At 40.2% G+C, this 24,602-nt stretch overlaps 1 protein-coding gene across 3 annotated transcripts in view; it reads right to left on the bottom strand.

Annotated features, from left to right (window-relative positions):
- DIRAS2 (DIRAS family GTPase 2) overlaps nucleotides 1-23,539 on the bottom strand; it is a 33,240-nt gene extending 9,701 nt beyond the window's left edge. Inside the window, exons 1-2 of one of the 3 annotated variants that reach the window (XM_055091789.2) lie at nucleotides 23,182-23,539; nucleotides 6,501-6,618 (exon numbers count right to left, since the gene is read on the bottom strand). The gene's annotated coding sequence lies outside the window, so the exon portion shown is untranslated. Of the gene's footprint in view, nucleotides 1-6,500; nucleotides 6,619-23,045; nucleotides 23,065-23,181 lie in introns of those variants that run through there. The other 2 variants (XM_003808356.6, XM_034967687.3) reach the window with 2 other exon arrangements.
- Nucleotides 23,540-24,602: the final 1,063 nt, after the last annotated feature.

Raw genomic sequence — 24,602 nt, 5'->3', positions numbered from 1 at the left:
CAAGGCTGTAGGAACATTTGAACCCTTGTGCATTGTGCATTGCTGGCAAAAATGTAAAATGATATTGCTGTTTTGGAAAAAATTCTAGCAGTTCCTCAAAAGGTTAAACAGAATTATAATATGACCCAGCAATTCCCCTCCTTTGTATATACCCATGATAAATAAAAACACATAGCCATACAAAAATTTATACAATGATACTCATAGCAATATTAAGCATAATAGCCAAAAAGTGGAAACAGCACAAATGTTTGTAACTAATGAATGGATAAGTAAAATGTGATCTATCCATTCCATGAAATATTATTCATCAAGAAAAAGGAACTGGTACGTACTGCAACATGGATAAATCCTGAAAATATTATGGCAAGTAAAAGAAGCCAGTAGCAAAAGACCACACATACTGTATGGTTCCATTATATGAAACATTCAGAATTGCAAATATACAGAAAGGGTATTTGTGGTTGCCTAGGGATGGGGTGGGGTAGGGACTGGGGGGAAACAAGAAGTAACTGATAATAGGTACAAGGTTTCTTTGGGGGAAATGAAGTGTTCTAAAACAGTGGTAATGGCTGTACTGTAAAACCCTGCAAATGTACTAAAAACCGCTGAAATGTACACTTTAATGCGGGAATTATATCTCAGTAAAGCTTTTACTTAAAAACAGACATGAGGAGGGCCAGTAATCCACTGCATATAGTCCATTATCTACTGAAAATGATTCACACATATAGAGCATCAGGTCACAGACCCCAGTATGAGAAATAACCTGTTAAAGGTAACAGACCTCAGCTTTATTCCTACTAGGCAAGTAATTGAAATATCCCAAATATTCACAGTAGAAGATGAACAAACCCTGAAATATTCATACCATGAAAAGCAGTACCCTAAATTAACATATTAATACCTTAAGAAAAAGCAATACAGGCTGGGCACGGTGGCTCATGCCTGTAATCCCAACATTTTGGGAGGCTGAGGCAGGTGGATCACTTGAGACCAGGAGTTCGAGAACAGCCTGCACAACATGGTGAAACCCGTCTCTAGTAAAAATACAAAAAATTACCCAGGCCTTGTGGTGTGTGCCTGTAATCCCAGTTATTCGGGTGACTGAGGCATGAGAATTGCTTGAACCCAGGAGCAGAGATCACGCCACTGCACTCCAGCCTCTGTGACAGAGTAAGACTCTGCTGTCTCAAAAAAAAAAAAAAAAAAGAAAGGAAAGAAAAAAAGAGAAAACAATACAAAAAATGATACATGCAACAACCTCTTTGAACCTGACGGTGGCCTGCTGGGTGCTGGAAATATTACATATCTTGATGTGGGTGGTGGTTACACAGATGTTAACATTGTTGTTATATGACCATTATCTAGATTATCCTATCTTATTCATTTAAAATTATCATGAAAATAAAATTTCAAATTTAAAGAATCTTTGAAAACTCAAAAATCCAATAGGATACATTTTCAGATCCCAGTTAGAGGAATAAGAGTGTTGTGAGATCAAGTATGATAGAAATAGAAAGTAAATCTTTGATTTCACAAAGCAGAGGTTAAATAAAGACTGAGAAAATTTTAGTTAACTGACATTGGGGGGTGTGAAGGGAGTAGAAGTTATGTTACAACAGGCCTGGGAATGATGGAAATGGAAGAGATGGCTAGAAAGACAAGAAATGTAGATTTCTCTTGAAATAAATGTGGAGATTAAGGAAAGGAGAAAGAATGACTAGTATAAGGTAATGCAGGGTTAGAGAGGTAGGAAAGATTCTGTATAGATCTGGTGATGGATAACTGATAGAGCAAATCTTAAGGAAGCAGGAGTCACCGGGGTCTAGGATGCAAATAGCAGGTCCGTCTTCAAGGAGGGGAGGAAAGAGAGAAGAGAGGGCAGGTGTTAGTTCAGAAGCGCAAATTAAAGCTGCCCAGACCAAGCCAAATCACTCAACTCACAAAGAGAGCACGAGAAAGCCTGATTGCATTTTAATAATTTTTTATAAAAGTACACTTTAAAACAAAAAAAAATTGACACAATGTATGTATTTGGTTAAAAAATGTAAGGAGATTATAAAATGTTCTTTTATGCATAGTCAGTCCCCTTCATTCAGGAGCCCCCCAGTTTCTCTTTTCAGAAATAACAACGGTTTAAAAGAATGAGAACTTAGTCATCATCTTCTGATGTCCACAACTATAATTTTAAATCAGGCACTTATTGTTTGAATAACAGATCTTTGCATCTTGACTTACTGACTTTGGACCATATCTATCTACAAAATTAACACAATGACATTCCTTCCTCCACTACCCTGATTTTTGTTATAAGAAAAATAAAGTTTGCATCAGCATTTAAGATTTCCAGCTATGTTATTTATAGTTTGTTCAAAATATATATGTGTTCTGTGCTTTGCCACAGCCTGTTTCTAAATCCTACCAAAAGGCCGGGTGCAGTGGCTCATGCCTATAATTCCAGCATTTAGGAGGCTGAGGCAGGAGGATTGCTTGAGGTCAGGAGTTCGAGATCAGCCTGGGAAACATAACAAGACACCATATGTACAAAAAATACAAAAGTAAGCTAGGCGTGATAGCACACACTTGTGATAGTAGCTACTCAGGATGTTGGGGCAGGAGGATCTCTTCAGCCCAGGAATGTGAGGTTGCAGTGAGCTGTGATCACACCACTGCACTCCAGCCTGGGCAGCAGAGCAAAACCCTGTCTCAAATAAATAAATAAATAAATAAATAAATACGTACATACATACATTCATACATACATACATACATACCCTATCAATAAAGAACATTAATAGGATTCTGTAACTATTTTTCACTGCAGGAGTAGGTAGTAGGACTGGACCCACTGAGAGAAGGATAATCTTCTTTCATCAAACTTTGCTAATTGAAGAATAATTTTCTGTCAGTAACATTTGGATCTTACTTTTTTCTGGAGTTTTTTTTTTTTTCCTCTAACTCTTAGCTGCCAATTTTGATATTTCAATTTGTCTCCTTTCAGCCATTTCATGTGCTGGTATAAACAATACTAATAAATTATTTTAGATGGTATTAAAATTTCTGAATTCATGGCCTCTCACTTGATTGATAGAGTCCTGAATGCAGCCCAAGTTCAAATTCTTTCTTCTTCAGACGTTATTTCATTTTTAAGTTTAGCATCCAGGCTTGTTAATGTAAAATCCAAAGCCAGTATGATTATCTTTCCTTTGTAAGAAATTTGTGTTTTTCCTTTCTCTTTGGAAGAGTTAGAGTTTTCTATCTAACCTTGGATTTATGAAGATTCACAAGGATCCATTCGAAATTGCTTTTTGAGGGCTGGGCGGGGAGAGATGGGATAAAAACCCAATTTTTCCCAAAGCCTGGGGACACTTTCTTCTATTTTAAAAAATTACAACATTCCAACCCCTATATCTTTTCTCTTTCTGAAGCTTCTATTAGATGATGGATTGATTGTACCTATTCTCGATTTCTCCAGCATCTTCTATTTTTAATAACCTTTCTTGTACTCTGATTTTCCCTTTTTCATAGAAGTAGTTTCTTATCTTAGGAACTGTGATACCATGCTGAATTTCAACGAGAATGCTCATTGTCATTGGTTGTGGCTGTTCTCCTCGCTTATCTGAGCTCTCTGTGTCTCTGTTTGCTCATTTTAATCCTTTTTTTTCATCTGCTCGTTTCCCCAAATGTCTGCTGGTCTGTGGTTTTCCATTTGATTTATGAAAGAATCATCACATTGGCTGGGAGAGGTAGCTGGAGTGTGAGTACTCTTGAAGATGTGCAGTTCTGTTTATCGACAGGCCATCCCCTGAATGGGAAGTCTGGGATGACTTGATACACACCCCTGTTATTTTCCTTTTCTTGAACTTGGTTGAGCTAAACTGTCTCAACACTCCCTTATACTCCAAAAAAGCTTATACATAGACAGAGGAAGGAAAGGATTAAGAAAATAAAAAAAAATCCATCCCAAAGTGCATAAAATACAAAAATATATGTCAAGAATTCAAAATGAGACCTCCTAGGCAGTGAAAATCAGTATTAGGCCTATTGGGCCTAGATTCAGGGAAAATGCATTTTGATTTGCTGAGTGACACAAGTTTCCCATTCAATAATATTTTAGAAGAAACTTGAATTCTTGTGAATGAGATAGAAGCATGATCTCAGGCAAAACAAACCCACAGCCTTTATCTGTATTATACGCTAAATTAATCCTGCTTGAAAACACAGTTATGGAGCTGGGCATGGTGACACACACCTGTAACTCCAGCTACTTGGGAGGCTGAGGCAGGAGGATCGCTTCAACCCAGCTGCTCAAGACCAACTTGGGTGATACAATGAGACCCTGTCTAAACAAACAGTCAAAACTAGAGGGAAAATTATAGATTGGAAGAATTCGGATCTTTAAGAGTAAATGTTTGGAAAAGGTTGACAATTTAGTGTACTATTCTGCCCTAAATGTTCTATCTACAGCCTAAGCTAAAAGGTTTACAAAGCTAAAAGGTTTACGAAGCTAAAAGGTTTATACAGATTGTCTCTGCTCAATTACTGACTTGGTTTCTGTGAAATGTTATTAGCTTTAAACAAATCTTATATTTGAAGTTGGTACATGGGAGCCCCTTAAAACTCTTAATAATACAAGGTGAATAATGGTCATTAAGAAACAACAATCGACAAAATGTAAATTCTTTAGGTAGGAAAGTGTACTTTTATATATTTTTAGAATCTTGATTTAAATAAATGTTTACTTTATATTCCTTCTTAGCTGAATCTAAAAAATGATAGATTTGTTAGTGGGAAATGTTTGATCATAAAAGAGACTTAAACATCCATGGCTCAACTTTATCCAGAAAAGCAGAATGCTTTTCCAGGAATCTTGTATTGTAGTGTTATAAAGACATCTTCCCTGGCAGTGGGGCAGGTACGGAAGCAAGAGACAAATCCAGAGGGCCTCAGCTGCTCATTTCAAGATGCATACTACCTGCAAGAATGAAGTCAGTGGAGATAAATGGGGCACTTCTTGGAATGGTGGGGATAGCATAAATTATTTTTAAGGTTTCATATCCAAGAGGCCAATAAGCCCACAGCTTAAGTATACAAATAAGTTTCACTTATATTTGTCTAGAACAATTTCATTTGGGGAACATATGATGGCCAAAAACTCCAAAGAGCCAAATAAAACATACTTAATGACACATTTTTTTTTTTTTGAGATGGAGTCTCACTCTGTCACCAGGTTGGAGTGCAATGGCGCGATCTCGGCTCCCTGCAACCTCTTCGGCCTCCCGTAGCTGGGACTACAGGCAGGCACCACCACCTGCCTTGGCCTCCCAAAGTGTTGGGATTATAGGCGTGAGCCCCCACGCCTGGCCGCTTAATGACACTTTTAAGACTGCCCAAAGCCTAACTACATTTTGGGCATTTTCTGATCTATTCATTTTCTATGTGAGTAAGGAAAACAAAAAGGAAAATCATGTGAATAACAAACAAGATTGTTGTCTTGGTCAAGGGACTGGTGACCAATGACCAACGCAGCATGCTAACCTCTGCAGGGAAATAGTTACACAAAGATAAAGTCAACTGGAGCACACGAATCTGCGTGTATGGAAAATAAAGTATTTGATGCCAGTTATGAGGGCTTGATGCACTACTGTGTGCAGCTCAGACTATTTAATTCACTGTCAGCCCGTGGGCTACCTATGTATTCTTGGTTAGGTGAATTTCTAGCGTTAGCCACCTAAAAGTTTACAAAATTGGCAAGGTACAAAAAATGATTCTTTCAAACAATCATGAATTATTTTGTTTCTCATGCTTTTGGTGTCATTTGAGAATCCATTACTGAATCCAAGGTCATGAAGATTTACTCCTATGTTTCTCTTAACAGTTTTATGGTTTCAGTTCTTATGTTTAGGTCATTGATCTATTTGAGTTAATTCTTATATATGGTGTGAGGTAGGTGTCCAACTTCATTATTTTACATGTAGATATCCATTTATCCCACCACCATTTGTTGAAGAGATAATTCTTCCCCCATTGAATGGTCTAAGTCCCCTTGTCAAAAATCAGTCAACTATAAAGGTGAGTTTATTTCTGGACTTTCAATTCTATCCCATTGCTCTATATGTCTGTGCATATGCCAGCACCACCCAATTTTGTTTACTGTAACTTTGTAGTAGATTTTGAAATTGAGAAGTATGAGTCTTCAACTTCGTACTTCTTTTTCAAGATCTTTTATCTATATGAGGCCCCTTGTAATTCCATACAAATAGATAAATTAGGCTTCATCAAAATTTTAAAAATTTGTACAGGAAAGGGCATTACCAAGAAAATTAAAAGAGATCCTTCTTGGCCGGGTGCGGGGACTCACGTCTGTAATCCCAGCACTTTGGAAGACTGGGGTGGATGGATCATGAGGTCAGGAGATCGAGACCATCCTGGCTAAAATGGTGAAACCCCATCTCTACTAAAAATACAAAAAATTAGCCAGGCGTGGTGGTACGTGCCTGTAATCCCAGCTACGCAGGAGGCTGAGGCAGGAGAATCGCTTGAACCCAGGAGGCAGAGGTTGCAGTGAGCCGAGATTGTGCCTCTATACTCCAGCCTGGGTGACAGCACGAGACTCTGTCAAAAAAAAAAAAAAATAGAGAGATCCTATGGAATGGGAGGAAACATATATCTGAAAAGGATGTAGTATACAGAATATATAAAGAAAAGCTTACAACTGAACAACAAAAATACAAACAAGCCAACTAAAAAACAAACAAAGAAGTTGGGTGCAGTGGCACATGCCTATAGTCCAAACTACCAGAGAGACTGAGGCAGGAAGCTGGTTTGGGCCAGGAGTTCGTGTCCAGCCTGGGCACCATAGCAAGACCCCATTTCTTAAAAAAAAAAAAAGACAAGAAACTTGAATAGATATTTCTCTATAGAATACATACAAATGGCCAACAAGCACATAAAAAGATGTCAACATCATTAGTTATTAGGGAAATGTAAATCAATGAAGTACCACAATGAAGTACCGCTTCACACCCACTAGAATGGCTATTTTTAAAAAACAGAAAATAAAAAGTGTTAGCAAAGATAGAGAGAAACTGAAACCCTTGTGCATTGCTGGTGGTAATCTAAAATGGTAGAAAATCTGCGGAAGAAATCAAAGATAGAATTACTGTATGATCCAGCAATTCCATTTTTGCTGGAAAAAGAAACGAAAGCGGGGACTCTAATAGATATTTGTGTGCCCGTGTTCACACAGCAGTATTACTCACAATAGCCCGAAGGTGGAAGCAACCCAAATGTCCATAGAAAAGATGAATGAATAAACAAAATGCAGTATACATAGACAGGTGATATAGTTTGGATATTTGTCCCTGCCCACATTTTGTGTTGAATTGTAAGCCCCAATGCTGGAGGTGGGGCCCGGTGGGAGGTGTTTGGATCATGGGGGCAGATCCCTTACGGCTTGGTGCTGTCTTTGCAAAGGTGAGTAAGTTCTCGCAAGATCTGGTCATTTAAAATTGTGTGGCATTCCTTCTCCCCACACCCCCAACCTGCAACTCTCTATTTCTTCTGCTTTCACCATGTGAAGTGCCTGCTCCCTTTTTGTCTTCTGCCATGATTGTACGCCTCCTGAGGCCTCCCCAGAAGCAGACACCGCTATGATTCCTGTACAGCCTGCAGAACCATGAGCCAACTAAGCCTCTTTTCTTATAAATTATGAAGTCTCCGGGATTTCTTTATAGCAATGCAAGAATGGACTATGGCAACTGAAATATTATTCAGCCTTAAATGGGAAGGAAACTCTAGCACATGCTACAACACGGATGAACCTTGAGGACATTATGCTAAGTGAAATAAGCCAGTCAAAAAAGACAAATACTGTATGACTTCACTTATAGCGGGTACATATAGCAGTCAAATTCACAGAGAGAAATAAGAATGGGAGTTGCCAGGGGCTAAGTGAATGGAAGAAGGAGAGTTGTTGTTTCATGAGTATGGAGTTTGGGTTTTGTGAGATGAAAAGATTCTTAGAGATGGATGGTGGTGATGGTTGCATAACAATGTGAATTTACTTACTGCCACTGAATTAATTACGTGCTTGAAAATGATTTAAACGGAAAATTGTATGTTATATATATTTTACCATAATAAAAAGATATGACTGTATGTATAAACATTTTTAGCAATAACCGAACCATGAATTAAAGATAATGTCCATAACGAACATAATTGGCAGTATTAGCTAGGCAGACAGCTCCTCCTTATTCATCCACACTATACAGTAAAAACAGCAAGGGTCAGGGGTTGTGGGGCAAGGGGAGGGAGAGCATTAGGACAAATATCTAATGCATGCCGGGCTTAACACCTGGATGGCAGGTTGATAGGTGCAGCAAACCACCATGGCACGTGTATACCTATGTAGCAAACCTGCACATTCTGCATAAGTAACCCAGAATTTAAAGTAAAATTTAAAAAAAAGAAAAAGAAAAAAAAATAGCAAAGGTCTCATCTAATCCAACAAGATGAACAAAACAAAACTAATGTCTTGAGAAGACCAATTAAAATGCACACCTTCATGCTGGCCTTAAGTTCCTACTGTATTACTGACTGTGTGAAGCCATCACTATTAGCCACGGCATCTAACACTCAGCCCCTAGACCTGTGCTGCCCACACAGTGCCACTGGCCCCTTGAAATGCAGCTGGCTGAACTGAAATGTGCTGCCCTGGATTTTGAAAACTTAGAATAAAAAATTGTTTTTAACCTCATTCATAAATTCTGATATTGATTACAAGTTGAAATGATCATCTTTCATAGATTTGTGAGTATATCAGTACTTTACTGCCACCCACAGCTGTGATCATCTTGCCATTTCAGACTGGGGAGACTAGGTGGCCATTGTCATTGCTGATCCTGTGAGAATGTAAAACTGGATAATATATGAAATGCAAAATAAAACAAAATTTATACACACACACACACACGTATTTTTTTTGAGACAAGGTCTCACTCTGTTGCCTAGGCTGGAGTGCAGTGCCTCACTCATGGCTCACTATAGCCTCAATCTCCCGGGCTCAGGTGATCCTCCCACCTTAGCATCCACAGTAGCTGGGACTACAGGCTCATGCCACCACACCTGGCTAACTTTTTGTATTTTTTGTAGAGACAGGGTTTCATCATGTTGTCCAGTCTGGTCTCGAAATGCTGGGCTCAAGCAATCCACTTCCCTCGGCCTCCCAAAGTAGTGGGATTACAAGTGTGAGCCACCTTGCCCAGCCTAAAAATATATTACTTTTTTTTTTTTTTGAGACGGAGTCTCGCTCTGTCGCCCAGGCTGGAGTGCAGTGGCGCGATCTCGGCTCACTGCAAGCTCCGCCTCCCGGGTTCACGCCATTCTCCTGCTTCAGCCTCCCGAGTAGCTGGGACTACGGGCTCCTGCCACCACGCCCGGCTAATTTTTGTATTTTTAGTAGAGACGGGGTTTCACCCTGTAAGCCAGGATGGTCTGGATCTCCTGACCTCGTGATCTGCCCGCCTCAGCCTCGCAAAGTGCTAGGATTACAGGCGTGAGCCACCACGCCTGGCCAAAAACATATTACTTAAAATTAATTTCACCTTTTTACTTTTTAAAATGTGGTTACTACAAATACAAAATTACATATGTGGTTCACACGATCGGTACTGCTGGAGAACATAAAAACAAATCTCTACACTTTTTCCAGCACAGTTTAATAACACATAATGCTTAATCCAATGTGTTACAAAATTTAAATAAGCTTGATTTTTAAAAAAATGCTTAGAATCCTCTTTTGAGGTTTTCTATTAATAGTGAAAGGCAAAAATCCACGAGCCACTGGAAAAACATTTTCCCGCTGTGGTAAAATATATACAATAATCCACCGGAATGTATGGTACAAACTAAAATTCACTTCTTTCTCAAAATCTTATGGGAAGACATATAGAAAAAAAAAAAAAAACTGCTGACGGTGTGAAAAAAAGCAATACAGTTGTTCCTTTGTATCTGTGAGGGATCGTTTCCAGGACACCTGTGAATACCAAACTTTGTGACACTCAAGTCTCTTATATGTAATGGAGTAGTACTTGCCTATAACCTATGCACATCCTCTTGGATACTTTAAACCATTTCTAGGTTACTTATCATACCTAATACAACTTAAATGCTATGTAAATAGCTGTTATGCTGCATCATTTAGGAAATAATGACATGAGAAAGAAAGTCTACATCTTCAGTACGGGCACAACCATCTTTTATTCCCATTTTTTTTTTTCAACTGATTGAATCTGCAGATGCGGATGCCACAGATACAGAGGGGCCAACCCTATTAGAAGTTACACACAGAGCTTTGCTAAATAGTTAGGCAAAAGTACAAATGTTCCCAATAAACCTCAGCTCATTTATTATTTGCTAGAATGATTCTCTTTCAACAATAAGATACTTTGATACATATATTCTTCTTTCAGTGCTTATTTATGCGCTTATCTCTGTTCTTTTTTTCTCTCTCTCTCCTACTCCCTACTCGAATATCAATATCTTTGTCTCAGTCAATAGCAACAGGAAGGCAGGGACTTTTGGTTCATTCTCCAGCACTTCCATGCCTCTAGCCCAATGTCAGGTACGTCAGAAACACTCAGCACATATTGACTATTTGCTGTGGAAATACATTTTTGTGTGTGTGATCCAACAAAGGAAAGTTGTAGCAGCGAAGAGAATTCAACTATAAAAAAGTAAATAAAGTGTTTTGAAAAACTCTGCTTAAAACCACTCAAAGGTTGGCAACGGCAATTGAAATAAAAACTTACACAAAGATATGTGATAACATGATAGAGGTGAGTTTACTGCATCATTTATCACTACACTATTGCAGAAAAGATCTTGAAGCCAAAAGTAGGCAGGAGCTACTGGATAGCATGCACTTGGATATGTTATTTTTCATTTATAAAAATCAGACTTTTAAAATACAATAGAGTCTTTCCAATACTTTACATGGAGATGTGCAGCAACCATGAAAGTATTTTCTATCACACAATGGTTTGCTAGTTACTCTGTAGCAAAAAAAAAAAAAAAAAAAAAAAGTTGCAGAACTAGTATCAAGGTGAGTATTTTTCTTTTATACAAAAAGCGCTGTTTTAAGTTTATTGATGTTTTCTGCTAGGTAGGTCTTCAGTAGCATACTATATAGCAGAGCAGGTATTTTCCAAAAATATGCATACTTTCTTCATCCCCGTAATTTAAAGGTGAGAGACACAGTACCTGCTTTGGAAACCTAATCATCCTATAGAGACAGCATTTTGGAAAGGGACATATAAAAATGATTCCACCCTTACATGAGATAGCCCACAGCAATGTAAATGTGTTCTTAAAATTAACTCTCCAATCAGCACAATTAAGAACCTGAAAATCAAATTTATAAATTAATTTTAAAGGCTGTCCAAATGCAGGATTTCCTTGAGTGTGGAACCATTTGACAAAAATACATGAATAAAATATATTTTTATTACATATCAAAAATATGTAGTGAGCATCAAAGTTGATGAGAGACCAGGGAAGGACTCCCTGAAAAGTTGATATGTTAGTAAAAATTTGAGAGAGGTAATGGCATGAACTCTGTGGAAATCTGTGTGTGGGTGGTGGGGTTCTTCTGGCAGAGACAGCAGCAGGTGCAAACACAGACGCTTGTCCAACATGCTCAAGACACACGGATAAATTCTTGAATGGAGAGAGAAAAGCAGATGAGGTCAGCAAAGTAAAGGGGCCGGGACAGGCAGGTCATGTAGAGCTTTGTAAGCACAGGGAAAAGGTCAACTTTTATTCTAAGAAGAACAGGAGACAGCTGGAGGGTTTTGAGCAGAGAAGTGATAGGGTGGGACCTCCATTGTAAAAGTACCCCTTTGAGGGCCTGCAGGCCAAGGGTCGGGAGCGGAGGCACGATTCCAGTCAGAAGTCTCCAGCAACAATCTTGATACATGCCAAGGGTGGCTTGTACCAGGGTAGAGGCAGCAGGAGAGGTAGATCAGCACCATCACTGCAACTAGCTCGCCCGTGAGAGAGCCCACACCCTAGCTTTGCTACTCTTCCTTCGCTGCTACTCAACTCACTCAGTCAGTGGGGGCATCTGAGATGCCATATCATTCATATACCTGCACCCTCAACTGCAAACCCATGGCCAGGACCTCTCCCTAAAACTGCCGGCTCATATACCCCTCTCCTGTCTCAACATCTCCCCCTGGGTGCCATGCACACATCCCAAATAGGACATGTGCAAGTCTAAACACCCTGTAACACCCGAAACTGCTCCCCTATAGTTTTCTTTGCCTCAGTCAGTAGCAACATTATCCCTCCAGTCACCCAGGCCAAGAACCTTGAAGTCCTCCTTACCTCCTCTTGTTCTCTTATACTTCAAGTCCACTCCATCAGCAACATTTGTCAGTGATATCTTCCAAACTCTTCCAGACTCCACCATGAATCACTTTCTCCATTGTTAGCAGGCTCTCCAGGCATTATCATCACTTACCTGCATGACTGCAGCAGCCTGCCGGGTGATCAGTTTGCCTCAGGCCCTGAGCCACTCCAGTCAATCCTCTACTCAGGCTGCAGGACACGTCATTCCTATGCTCAAAACCCTCCATCATTGGCCCTGTCTCCCTGACAGTAACAGCTAAGGGGCTCTGCTCCACACCTTACCCTCATTCCCACCATTATGCCCCAGCTCACTCAATTCCAGCCACACTTTATCCTTGCTCCTGGACTCACCTGGCATGCTTCTGCCTCAGGACCTTTGCCCTGGCTGCTTCCACTACCCAGACCCTCTTGCCCCAGGTAATCAAAGGCCTCACTCTCTTGCCTCCCACAGGCCTGTGTTAAAATATCACTGGCTCAGTGAGAATTTCCCTGACCACCCTATCTCAATTTTCAACCCTATCTTCAACCCAGTAGTCTGTGGCATCTTCCCACTTTATTTTCTCCAGCATACATTTGCTTTAGAACATAGTATGCAATTTCCTTTTTTAAAAAATTTGTGTTTAATTCCACTATATTAAAAACTCCTTAAGGGCTTTTTGTCTGTTCCATTCATTCCTGTCTCCCAGTACTTGAATACTGCCTGGCCCATAAGAAGCGTGCAAGAAGCATTTGTTCAGTCCATGCATGAATCTGTGTTTTGCTTCTAATGAGCACACTGGGAAGGGCAGGCTAAGCGACTTGCCTTAGGCCAGAACAACGTAAGCAAAGATCTCTGGCTTCACCTCTACTTTGCTGTAACATGTGTTTCTGTGGGCTGGGCAGGATCTCAGATGGGGCTTCCAGGCTGCAACCACAGAACACTAGTGCAGAACATGCGGCTATTTCACTGACAGGGCAGTGCTGCTACTTGGTGATATCCATGGCTCTCTGTTGTAGACGGATTAATAAAGCCAGACCAAGACCACGTGCCCCAGGCAGGCCCTAGGGAAGGAGACAGCACGGACCCTTTCACATACTGGAAGGAGAGTGCCACCGTGGGTTGCCAGGGGAAAGCCATGTGAGGCGAGTCTGGAAAAGAGGCCATGCTGACATCACATGCGGCTTGTAGAGGGCAGAGGGCAGCCACTGAAGGGGCCCTGGCTTCCCTGTCAAGTGGACAATTTGGTCAAAAACAAAGGCAGCTTGGGCTAAGGTGAGAGCAGAGGAGGCAGAAAACAATTATGGTGACATCAACAGCAACTAGTGATGGGTCGGTGGGAAAAGGGGTTGAGGTAGACTGGAGGAGAAGGAAGCATCAGAGAAAATTCCTAAGGTTTCCAACTTACAGAACTGCATAGCTAGGATGAGATGATTTGCTGAGAGAATCCTGGACAAAAGACAGGTTTTATGGGAGGAATCATTGGCTTAATTTTCAGGATGCAGCCCTCCAAGTGCCTTTGGGACAGTCAGGGGCTCACATCAGGTAGACAGGTGGATACATGTCCAGGGCTAGCTATAGCATCTGGGATAGGAATGCACATTTGGGAGCTACCTGCATTGAGGTACGGATGGAAGCCAAGTGTGTGGATGAGATCGTTTGCAAGAACAAAGAGAAAGGAGTGGATGACTTGGACACAGCCTCAAGAGACTCCATAATTTGATGTTTGGTAAAAGCAGTGGATCTGCTTTTGTGAAATGGCACTAAGAAGTGAAGTCAAATGAGAACTGGCGAGTGCCCACTGGATGCAAAGCAATGCAAGTCACTGGTGAGCCTGGCAAGAGGCGCTTCAATGGCACCACAGGGTAGAAGAAGATTGCAGTGGATTGAGAAGTAAGCGTAAAACATAGAAACTGAGATAGGCAGCTCAGAAACACTTCCTGAGACTTTGGTTGTGAATCAAAGGAAAGATTTGAATTGGTGGCTACATGGTACACAGTTTTGATTTGTTAAGTTTTTAAAAATTAATTTTCAAATACAGATATATAGACGTGTATACATTTTAAAGAGAAGGTAACAGCTGAATTTACTAGCAAGATCAAATGTAAGTTCCTGCTGAGGGTCAAAAGGAAGTGCTATGGTCAGAGTGGGGAGGCTCCCTCTGGTCCCCCTAGAAATGCAAGGGTGTCCAGTCCTGAAAAGGTCCTCCTGTGCCTGTGGAGCATAAGAAGAGTGATGGAAAAAGAGTGAAGTGACCTTGGATGATATCTGAACATGAGGTCAGAAGGAAGACAATGAACCAGGGGCCCACACCCTTGCTGAGTGAAGAGCAATTTCCAGGAGGTCAGAAGAGAGCAACGGCATACAGTAAGGACCTAGGAGCCATTAATCAATGAAAATTTATTTGTGTCTGCTCCATGGTGACCAGGCAGGTTAGCAATAGGAGGGAATAGTTACCAATGTGTCTAGAATCCAATGATCAATAACCTCATACAGTCCTAATACCTGAGGAGCTCTTGGCAGGCTTCCAGTCAAGGCCAGGATGCCCAGGATCTTTACACAGATGAACATCTCAAGGCTAGAAAAACAAGAATATCAACCAAGACATGTTCTTTCATATCCAAAACCATATGAATTCAGAGTCAGGAACTCCTATGGGGAGATGGGTCTAGTCAACAGAGGAAAGGAACATTGGCAAAAGGAGGAAAGTGGATTTAACCAGATAAAAAATAGAGTCCCAGTTGGTCCAATGAAAACAGAAAGATGTATAGGAGAAAAGGGAACATTTTAACATTCATTTGAGAGTGTGAGCTCTGGTAAATTAGAAAGGGCTGAAGCTGAAGCCAGAATTCCATCCAGAAATAAAGTACAACTCTAAGACAATGGGCTTCGTGCCAACTTGTGAAAGAGAGGAATAAACCTGAGACACTGAGAAAGAAGAAACACTCAAATATTCATCAGATAGCAACGACCCAAACAGCCTGAATCCTTATTACCTAGCTAGAATCCAGAGGTTCTAGGCAAGTTTCATCTTTAAGACACCTTTTGACTTACTTAGCTCTTAGTAGCCCCGTTTTACAGATAAGAGAACTGAGGCTCTGGATGGTTAAAGTCACAGAGAATTGTTGCACAACTAGTGACAGAATCCACATTTGAACTCAAGTTTAGGTAAGTCCAAACACACATGGAAGAGGAGCAGACAATCACAAGAGCCTAGGGGACCAGAAACGTGGTCTAGGCTTCGGTTAAAACAAGGAAGCTCTGGATGAACATTTCACGCCATGCAGGTATCTGGGGACAGAATCTTCATTAATGTTTTAGTGCACCTAAGCATAGTAATCATAGCTAATCTGGGAAAGCACTCAAACCAACCCAAATTAGTAAGAACTGAACAAGGAGCGCTGGATTCTAAACTGTTGCAGAAGGAAGCCTTTCAGACTAACCTAAAATATTGCGAAGCAACTTTGAAACTCATAAAATATTCATTTAAAAATGCAATGATAATGTTAGGCAGCTTATAATGGATAACTGTGTATGTTTTCTGACACATCAGAAATGCTCTACATGCTTCATGTAAGGTCCACACCAAAAGCTGAACTCTGAACAACTACACCACGAGGTCAAGAAAACACATGTTTGGAGGAAAACATGGGTTATACTTACATCATGGGATATTTAACTCATGATTTGGATGTAGCCTTAACACTAGGAGCAAAAGTGTCCTCATAAGCCTGATCAGAGAAGGCCCAGGCCATGGGAGACTAGAGTCAGAATAAGGAGTCTCATTTGTCAGTCTTTGCCGGTCTTAAGAGAAGGTAATGGAAGACAAGATAATATTTAGTATTTACATGTCTTTCAATGCTGGGGTAAAAGACTCACAGTTTCTAATTAGTATAAGTTTCCTATTTAGTACGAGTGCTACAACCAAGAGGTCTGGGTTCCATCTGCAGTCTCAGGATTCCAGGGCAAGACCCTTCTGCCCCGAACATAGCTTCTGTTTACATAATGGAAGTGGAACAATTCAGTGGAATCTGGAATTGTCCTAAAGGATAGAGAATACAACTGAATATTCTTTTTTTTTTTTTTTTTTTTTGAGACGGAGTCTCGCTCCGTCACCCAGGCTGGAGTGCAGTGGTGCGATCTTGGCTCACTGCAAGCTCCGCCTCCCGGGTTCACACCATTCTCCTGCCTCAGCCTACTGAGTAGCTGGGACTACAGGCGCCCGCCACCACACCCGGCTAATTTTCTGTATTTTTTAGTAGAGATGGGGTTTCACGGTGTTAGCCAGGATGGTCTCGATCTCCTGACCTCGTGATCCACCCGCCTCGGCCTCCCAAAGTGCTGGGATTATAGGCGTGAGCTACCTGCATTGAGGTAGGGATGGAAGCCAAGTGTGTGGATAAGATGGTTTGCAATTATGGTGCCCGGCCCTGAATATTCTTACAGAATGCCTCTGTAAGAATAAACATATCACCAAAAAGTTACCACGCAAAAATCAACAATATTTTGTTTGAAATGCAACAAAATATGACAAACTTGAATATTTCTACAATGTGGTAACTTCATTGGCTCATTGTTTCACATTAACTCACAATGGCAACTTACTCAACATGATTTTTTTCTCAGTCACCAGAAATGGTCTCTTGTCAAAAGCATAAACTGAATGGTAGTGGAACATTTAGCATGTGACTAAATGATTTGAGTAGTCATTGCTAAGGGAGCAGCATTGTGATCAAGTGTTAACAAAATGGTACATAGTCAAAGAGAGACAGATATCAATTGATAGCTATTTAGTCAGAGAGATAGACAAATACATGGAAGCATGGTATACACAGTGTTTCATGTACAGTTGCTCCTCAACTTACCATGTGGCTACATTCTGATAAACCCCTCATAAGTTGAAAATATCATGTCAAAAATGCATTTAATACAACTAACCTACTGTATACCATAGCTTAGCCTTGCCTGCCTTAAACGTGCACAGAACACCTTCATTAGCCTACAGTTGGGCAAAGTCTTCTGGCATCATAGTCAATTATAGAGTATCAGTTGTTTCCCTTGGTGATCATGGGGATAACTAACAGCTATGGCTCACTGCCACTGCCCAGCACAGTGAGAGAATATCATAAAATATATCACTGCATATCACCAGCCCAGGAAAATATCAAAAATTGAAGTACAGTTTCTACTGAATGTATGTAGTAGTCCCACCATTGTAAAGTCAAAACATCATACATTGAAGCATTGCAAGTTAGGAGCCATCTACAGATTTGTTCATATTAGTATATATAGAGCCAGATTGTGTTTTTTAACAGCTTCAGAAGACTCTGCTGAGGGATAAGCTATCATTTATTAACCACTTTCTTGCTATTTTCAGTCTTTTGCTCAATGAAAACCTTATACTTAAATATTTCATGTTTCTGAGCCTATCTGTAGAGAAAACTCCTGTAAATGGAACTGCAGAATCAAACGGTAGGTACACTTCAAATTGGGTAGAGATGGCCTGTTGCTGTTGAAAATTACTATCAAGTTCTCCATCACCTGTCCCATGAAGGTGTATGAGTGCTATTTCCCCAAAGCTTGCATAATATGGTGTATTATCAAACTCTTTGATCCCTTCCATTGAAACAAGATGTCTGTTTCTCATTACTGAATTAATTGCATTTACTTAATTTGGGTGACATTGAGCATCTTTTCTGTTAAAAGTGATTGGTATTTGTATCTTTGAAACCGGTGTGTTCTTGTTCTTTGCTCGGTTTTTAGTAGTTTGCAGGGATGGTATTATCTTAGATTAAGGCCGTGGCTCTCCAGCTGTGCTCGAAAGAGCAGCACTGTCCCCTTCACTGGGACCTTGTTAGAAATGCCTGTTCCCCGTTGAGTCAGATCAGCTGAATCAGAGTCGCATGGGTTTGAAGTCAGCAATCTCAGGCTTAGCAAGGCCATCAGGTGATTCTGATGCTTACAAAATTTGAGAACCACTGTATTTTAAAAAATTAGGCCTCATCTGAAATATGTCGCAAATATCTTTCCTTTGATGTTATCTATTTTTTATTGTCTTCTGGACAGAAATTTAAAATTTCTGTATATCCAATTTAACAAACTTTTCCTTTTTAGTATTTCAGTTTGAGTTCATCCTTAAAAAGTCCTCCCCTACCCTGAAACCACTAAAAATTCTCCCATATTTACCTCTTCATTGTTTATGTTTAAATATTTGTTACAACAACTTGATTTATTTCTGCATCTTGAAACTATTATGTATGTGGAGGAATTTAAACTAGCATTTAAAGAATGGAAGAACAAAAAAGAGAGGCACAAAGCATTATATGTAAATCTGGCAAAATTAAAAAAATAGATAAGCACATGGTTTTCATGATATTCAGAGAAATTTAAGTTCTTTTCAAAATCTAGGTTACCCAGCCATTTCTATTATCCAGTAGTTCTATCTCTTCTTGGCTTGCAAACATTGACACAGACCTTACTCAAAAGCTAATGTCAGTTTTACATTTTGTGGTCTGCTACTATTCCTTCTGTAATAAGAACCCAGTGAAGGCCAAAGAGGTCCCAAGAGAGAAGCACAAAGGTAAAGAGAAGGAAGCAAAAGGCTTAGTCAATCCCTTTTTAAGTGTCAGATGATTGTTTTATAGGCAAGGAGGCAATGAAATACTCCATTGATCATGTGTATGTGTGTGTGTGTGTGTGTATGCATGTAATTGGGGTGGTAGGTAGCTGGGTGATAAGGCTGGGGAGATGAGTCTAAGTTTGTTCAAAAATGGCACTAAGCTGGATTTTTTTATGCAAATAGAGAGCTGAGTGGACTCCACCTGGATTTGCCCTCGATGAAGAAACCTGGATTCTGATCACTTTTCCTTTTTGTTCCGCATCTTCTAGAGAAAAACTCCCAAACTCAAAAGGCACAAAAGTGCTCCGATAAAACAGAGTGTAAGGATGACAGAGGAAGGAAATCTTCCTCCTTCAAAGGCTCCTTTGTCTGAGCTCTGATGATTATCTAAAGATGGTAAAGGAGGAAGGGCGTATGTGTGTTTATTATGGGAAGGCCTAATGGAAAGTTCTTGCGTTCTTATTTTCTCAGAAAAATAATCACTTTGCAGACATTAATTAGCTTTAGAAAAATATTGCCCCAGATCCTCTCATACAAAACGCTGCCCTCTTTAAGTCTCCTATCATAATTTCTGAGACAGAGAACCATGTGATGGAAATTGTACCCACCCCACGAGCACTCACTGATCATGGAGGTGTTCAGGGACTAGATAAAGAAATGGACATATTTTCATTAAGGTCATTAATTTCTGTGTTTCAAGAATCCGGTATTCATGGGTCAATTATAAAGCATGAGATTTCACCCTAAACTTTATCTAATGGTGTCAAATAGAGACAAACATTGAAAATACTCATACCAGTAAAGCATAATACTAAAAGATCTGTGAAATATATTTTATTGCATAGTACAGAATAGCCCACTAGCTGTTCATTAGTTTTATAATGGGTTTGCTGCTGCTTGTTCAGTAAAAGAAATTATATGAGAATTGAATGACCCATAATGGGACTTGCGGGCTAAGTTGCTGACCTCTGCAATCAAGAATAAGGTTGAAGCAAACCGGGGGGTGCAGTACTTCTTGGGATAGAAGTTAGTAGCGGTGCAAAATGATGATGCCCATCAGGCATACCTGTTTCCTTTGTTTCTGCCACAATAAACCCCTAGGCTGCGTGTGAGTTGGATCCCCCATATCTACTCACTGGTTATTTTTCATAGAATCACAGGAATTATTTGATCTAATCCTTTTGTCTTTCTGATAAAGAACTAAGTAATATGTTCAAGACAGCACCACAGTTAATGGCAGGAAAGAGAAGGACACATAACTCACAGCAATCTGAGATCATTTGTATATTTATTTTTGATAGCGCTTAGTTGGTGATGGCGCCGAACATTTTAGCTTTTAAATTACCGTCAATTGAGTAATGATCTATAGCTGCGCTGGACAATACAGTAGCCATCAGCCGCATGGGCTATTGAGCACTGGAAGCACAGCTAATCCAAATTGAGATGTCTTGTAAGTCGTCAGCAGGCATTTAAAAAGGTAAAATATCTTACTAGTATTTTGTATGGATTATATCTAAATGGTCATTTTTTATATGCTGGCTTAAGTATATCATTAAAATTAATTTCAGCTGTTTCTCTTTTCCATTATGACCATTAGGACATTTTAAACTGTGCACATGACTCACACATTTCAATTCTATTGTACAGTACTGATTTATAAGAAAACACTTCACTGCATTTAGGAGACAGCTATAAGGAATCTCTTTCCTAAATTTGCCAGTGGCTGAGAGCAAAGAAGGAGAGAATGAGGGAGCATTTGTTTTTATTACTTCATAGAGTCCTTTCCCCGTCAGTGAGGAGAGGCTTGCAAGCCATATCATATAATGAAAACTAAAGCATTATTTGACACCAGTTAAATAACTTTCAGTTCATGTTTAAATATGTATGAATTAGTAAATTTAACTCTTAAAAAGCCATCAGCAATTTTGACAACATAAGAACCATCGTATTCCCTTTTGATTGAGCAGCTGTTTTCCTGGAAAAATCATAACCAAAATCAGTGTCCTACAAATCAGTTCTGCTCTTAAAAAGACATCTGTCCACTGTCAATACTTATACCAGGTAGATAGACTGATGATAGATAGAGGCAATCCACCATATGAGTGAGAATTGGGGATGGTTGTTATCTGAATTGAAAGTTGCAGATCAACACCAAACACTTTTTTTACTTAAAACAGCTGGCAGGCAACCACTCCACCCCAGACAACCGAATGCTCCTCTCACAAAGAAATTCTCTGGTGGAAAAATGTATGGCATTTGTCATAGGGAAATGATGATTTTGCATAAATAAATAGGTTAATTTTCAACATATCAACTCTGGTCTCCAAATTAGAAGAAGAATGAACAATACTTTTTGTTATCACAGATACACTCTCTTTTTGACAAAAGCACCCCAGTTGTTTCTTAAAAGGTTTTAATTTTTCAGTAAGATATGCAGTATTTACCACTGAAATAATACATTTCCAATACAGTAAAAGTCGTGTGTGGTGTATAGGATACGAACAACATACAATAAATAATTTTTTTTAAAAAAAGGTCTCCTCCACTCTTCTCATGAGGAAACTGCTTTGCTGAGAATGCTGGGTTGTTAGACACAAGCTGAAAAGTGACTTCCACAACTTGGCATTCAATCTGTATGTTTTCTGAGTCGCCTCTTAGGAACAATTCTATTAAAGCTGTAACAAAGAAAGATTCTGGAGGTTTCTACAATAACCACGAACACATACTTCCCATCTGCAGGGATCACTGAAGTGTGAGCAGCAGTTCTGTGCCTTGGTATAGACAGCAATACCCCCTCCTTTCTCCTTCCTTTCCCTGTGCCTGCCCGGGACTATTACCAAATTAAATGCCATATGTTAAATGGGATGAAAATGTTTCCTTGCCACTGTATCTTTTATTTCTATAAAATGAACTATGTGTCTTCCTGTCCCCAGCCCACAAAGCCTCCTGCATTTCCAGAGATAGATAAAATTGTGGACAATTTTCAATTTCAGGCAACAACCAAGAAGAAAAAAAAGTATGATTCCCCTACAAATTTGTTAAATTTATTCTAATTTTATCCTCCCCTTTTCTCTCCCTCCCCCTCCACCTCCTCAAATCCAAATGTCACTGGAAATGGAGCGCATTGTGACTGATTTGAAATGTAAAATGCTCCAGACTTTTAGCGTTACCTAGAAAATCTTCCTCAAAAATAATATTTTTGAAAATTTTTAGTTTGAAGCAGAAAAGTTCTGATATGCTGGACTAGCTTCTCACATCTGAAGGGATCCATTTAAAAGATAACAAGGGCAAATATGTAAAATAAATTCCTAGGGAAGGCAAGCTGTGTCTCTGCACAGTAGGAAGAAACTGAATTCCACCACAATGTTGTATTCCAGCATTCAATGGATGTAACAGATGATTCACAGAGCTTCTAGTTTAAAAGTCTCCCAAACCCACATAGAATGTGAATTGGAGTTTTAAAGAGGAAAAACAGCATTTTTCAAGAGAGAAGGAGAGAGGCAGTTTCCCACACCGCCAGAAGCCAGCACTGCTTTTCAGGCGAGCCTGGGTGCTGTCAGCAGTCATTGTCATCTGATGGGAAACCACAGTCTTACAACTAAGGACTGGATGCAGCCCCTTGCCCATCTTCTGCTCTTACAACAAGGAAGCGGAAAGGAGCACATGTAGATATCATGAAACACATTCTTTAAGAAGACAAACAAAAGATTTAGACAGGTCTCAGCCAAGCGCATGAAGTGAAGCAGTCGAGGATGAAAGCATGCCGAACCAAACGGCAGTCTCTAGCGTGCTTGGCTTTTTTCTCACTTTAGACCACATCTTCTTACTCTTTTCCTAAATCCATTAAACTTCCACATTAACAGAAACACCTGCACAGTAGAATTTTCCAAAACGGTAAATCCTGTTTTGGAAGGAATCCCTAATAATACGTAAGATACAGATTTTTTAAAAAGAACATGTTTTAGACAAGGGCAGCATGATGCTCACCCTCCCTAACAAGGATACAGAAATGCAGATTTCTTCCCCTCTTACCAACTCCAGTACACGCTGACTCGCCCTCCCTGAGAGCGGTAATCCCTTTCCAGGGGCTGGCAAACAATCATGCCAAAGCCGCCCGTGCCCCAATGCGGACGCAGCGAAGCCACGGCAGAAGGGGGAAATCGGTTACCTGGGGAAGAACACAACTCCGCTCAGAGCTTCTTCAGAGCTCCACTCGCGCAGGACAGGGCAGCGCAGGGTGTGTGGATGCGGCTCCTCCCGGAGGCAGGCGCAGCGCACTCCCTCCCGCCGCCGTGACGATGCTGTCAGCTGCTCGCCCGCCGTGCGCCCTGCACCGCCCGCCGGCCGTGCTCCCTGCCCCCAGCGCCCTCGCGCTCCACCCGCTCGCAGCCCCTGCACCTGCGCTGGCCTGAGCCGCGCCGGCCTGGCACTGTAACCGCCGCTGCACGCTCCTCCTACTCTCTTCAATCTCTGCCTTCTCAGATGTGCCAACTGCTGCAGAGGCTGCTGCTCCTGCTTAAATGGCGCCTGCTCGCCTCCAAAGAGCTTTTAGGTGCCACCTACTGCATGCTCTTGGAATAGATGGCGAGGACTGGAATTTTCTGATAATTTAATGAATTAAAATAATTCCATTGAAAGGGAACCAGATTCTTTTGTTCGCATTGCCAACTATAATCGCTACTAACCATATAGACTTTTTTTTCCATTTCCAGATTTTAACTTTTAAAAACCGACTCATTTAAAGGCAGAAGAAATGCCCTGCCCCATACCATAGCCAACCACACAGCGTAGATTAATATATTCTAATTTAATAGGATCCTATGACAACACCGCCATTGGCAAGCTTGGATTAGAATTGCTTTTTCACTGAGTGGTTTCACATTAGCATTTCAAGCAAATGACCACGTTTATTTTCTGACATTGATAAACAATTTTGTCAAAGATGCGTTGATTAAAAAACAGGTGAATCAGCAAGAAAAAAGATTAATGGCTAACAATTCTGTGCAGGCATTTTTAAAAGTGCTTGAGTATAACACTGATCCATGTTAAATTTAAACTACAGACTGAAGGAAGATTTCTTCTCTTGGTTATATTACTCATTCTTTTGTAATACCAAATATGCTAAAAGACTTGAGCAAAATTAATATTCTGTAGTTGGCTTTACATTTGATTTTTGTTGTAGAATCCTATTTATCCGTTTTAATCCCGTCTTCACTTTCTAAATAACTAAAACATGTTAACCTTTGAAGTTCATTTCCAAAGTAAAATTCTGCCCTGCTATTCACAGGAAATATGCATTTTTAAAATCATACTTAAAAACTACGCATTTTACAACTTATAGTCAAGAAAACTTATTTTATTCCCCAGTTCATCCTAATTCTGGCCTTGATCCTACAGCCATTGGAATATAAAAATAAAAATACACTCTTTTTACTAAAGTCATTTAAGGCTACTTCAACAAACCTGCCCCTACACTAATGATGTCTAAAAGCAGAGTGGTCACCCTGTCCTCCACAGTCTCCTCTTCATTACAAAGGAATATATGGCCACTCAGAAACCCATCCCAGAGGAGGCTCCAAATATGATGAC

Source organism: Pan paniscus, chromosome 11, assembly GCF_029289425.2.
Source record: "Pan paniscus chromosome 11, NHGRI_mPanPan1-v2.0_pri, whole genome shotgun sequence".
Lineage (NCBI taxonomy): Eukaryota > Metazoa > Chordata > Mammalia > Primates > Hominidae > Pan > Pan paniscus.
The sequence above is the reverse complement of the archived record's forward strand: the minus strand, read 5'-3'. Positions and strand labels throughout refer to the sequence as shown.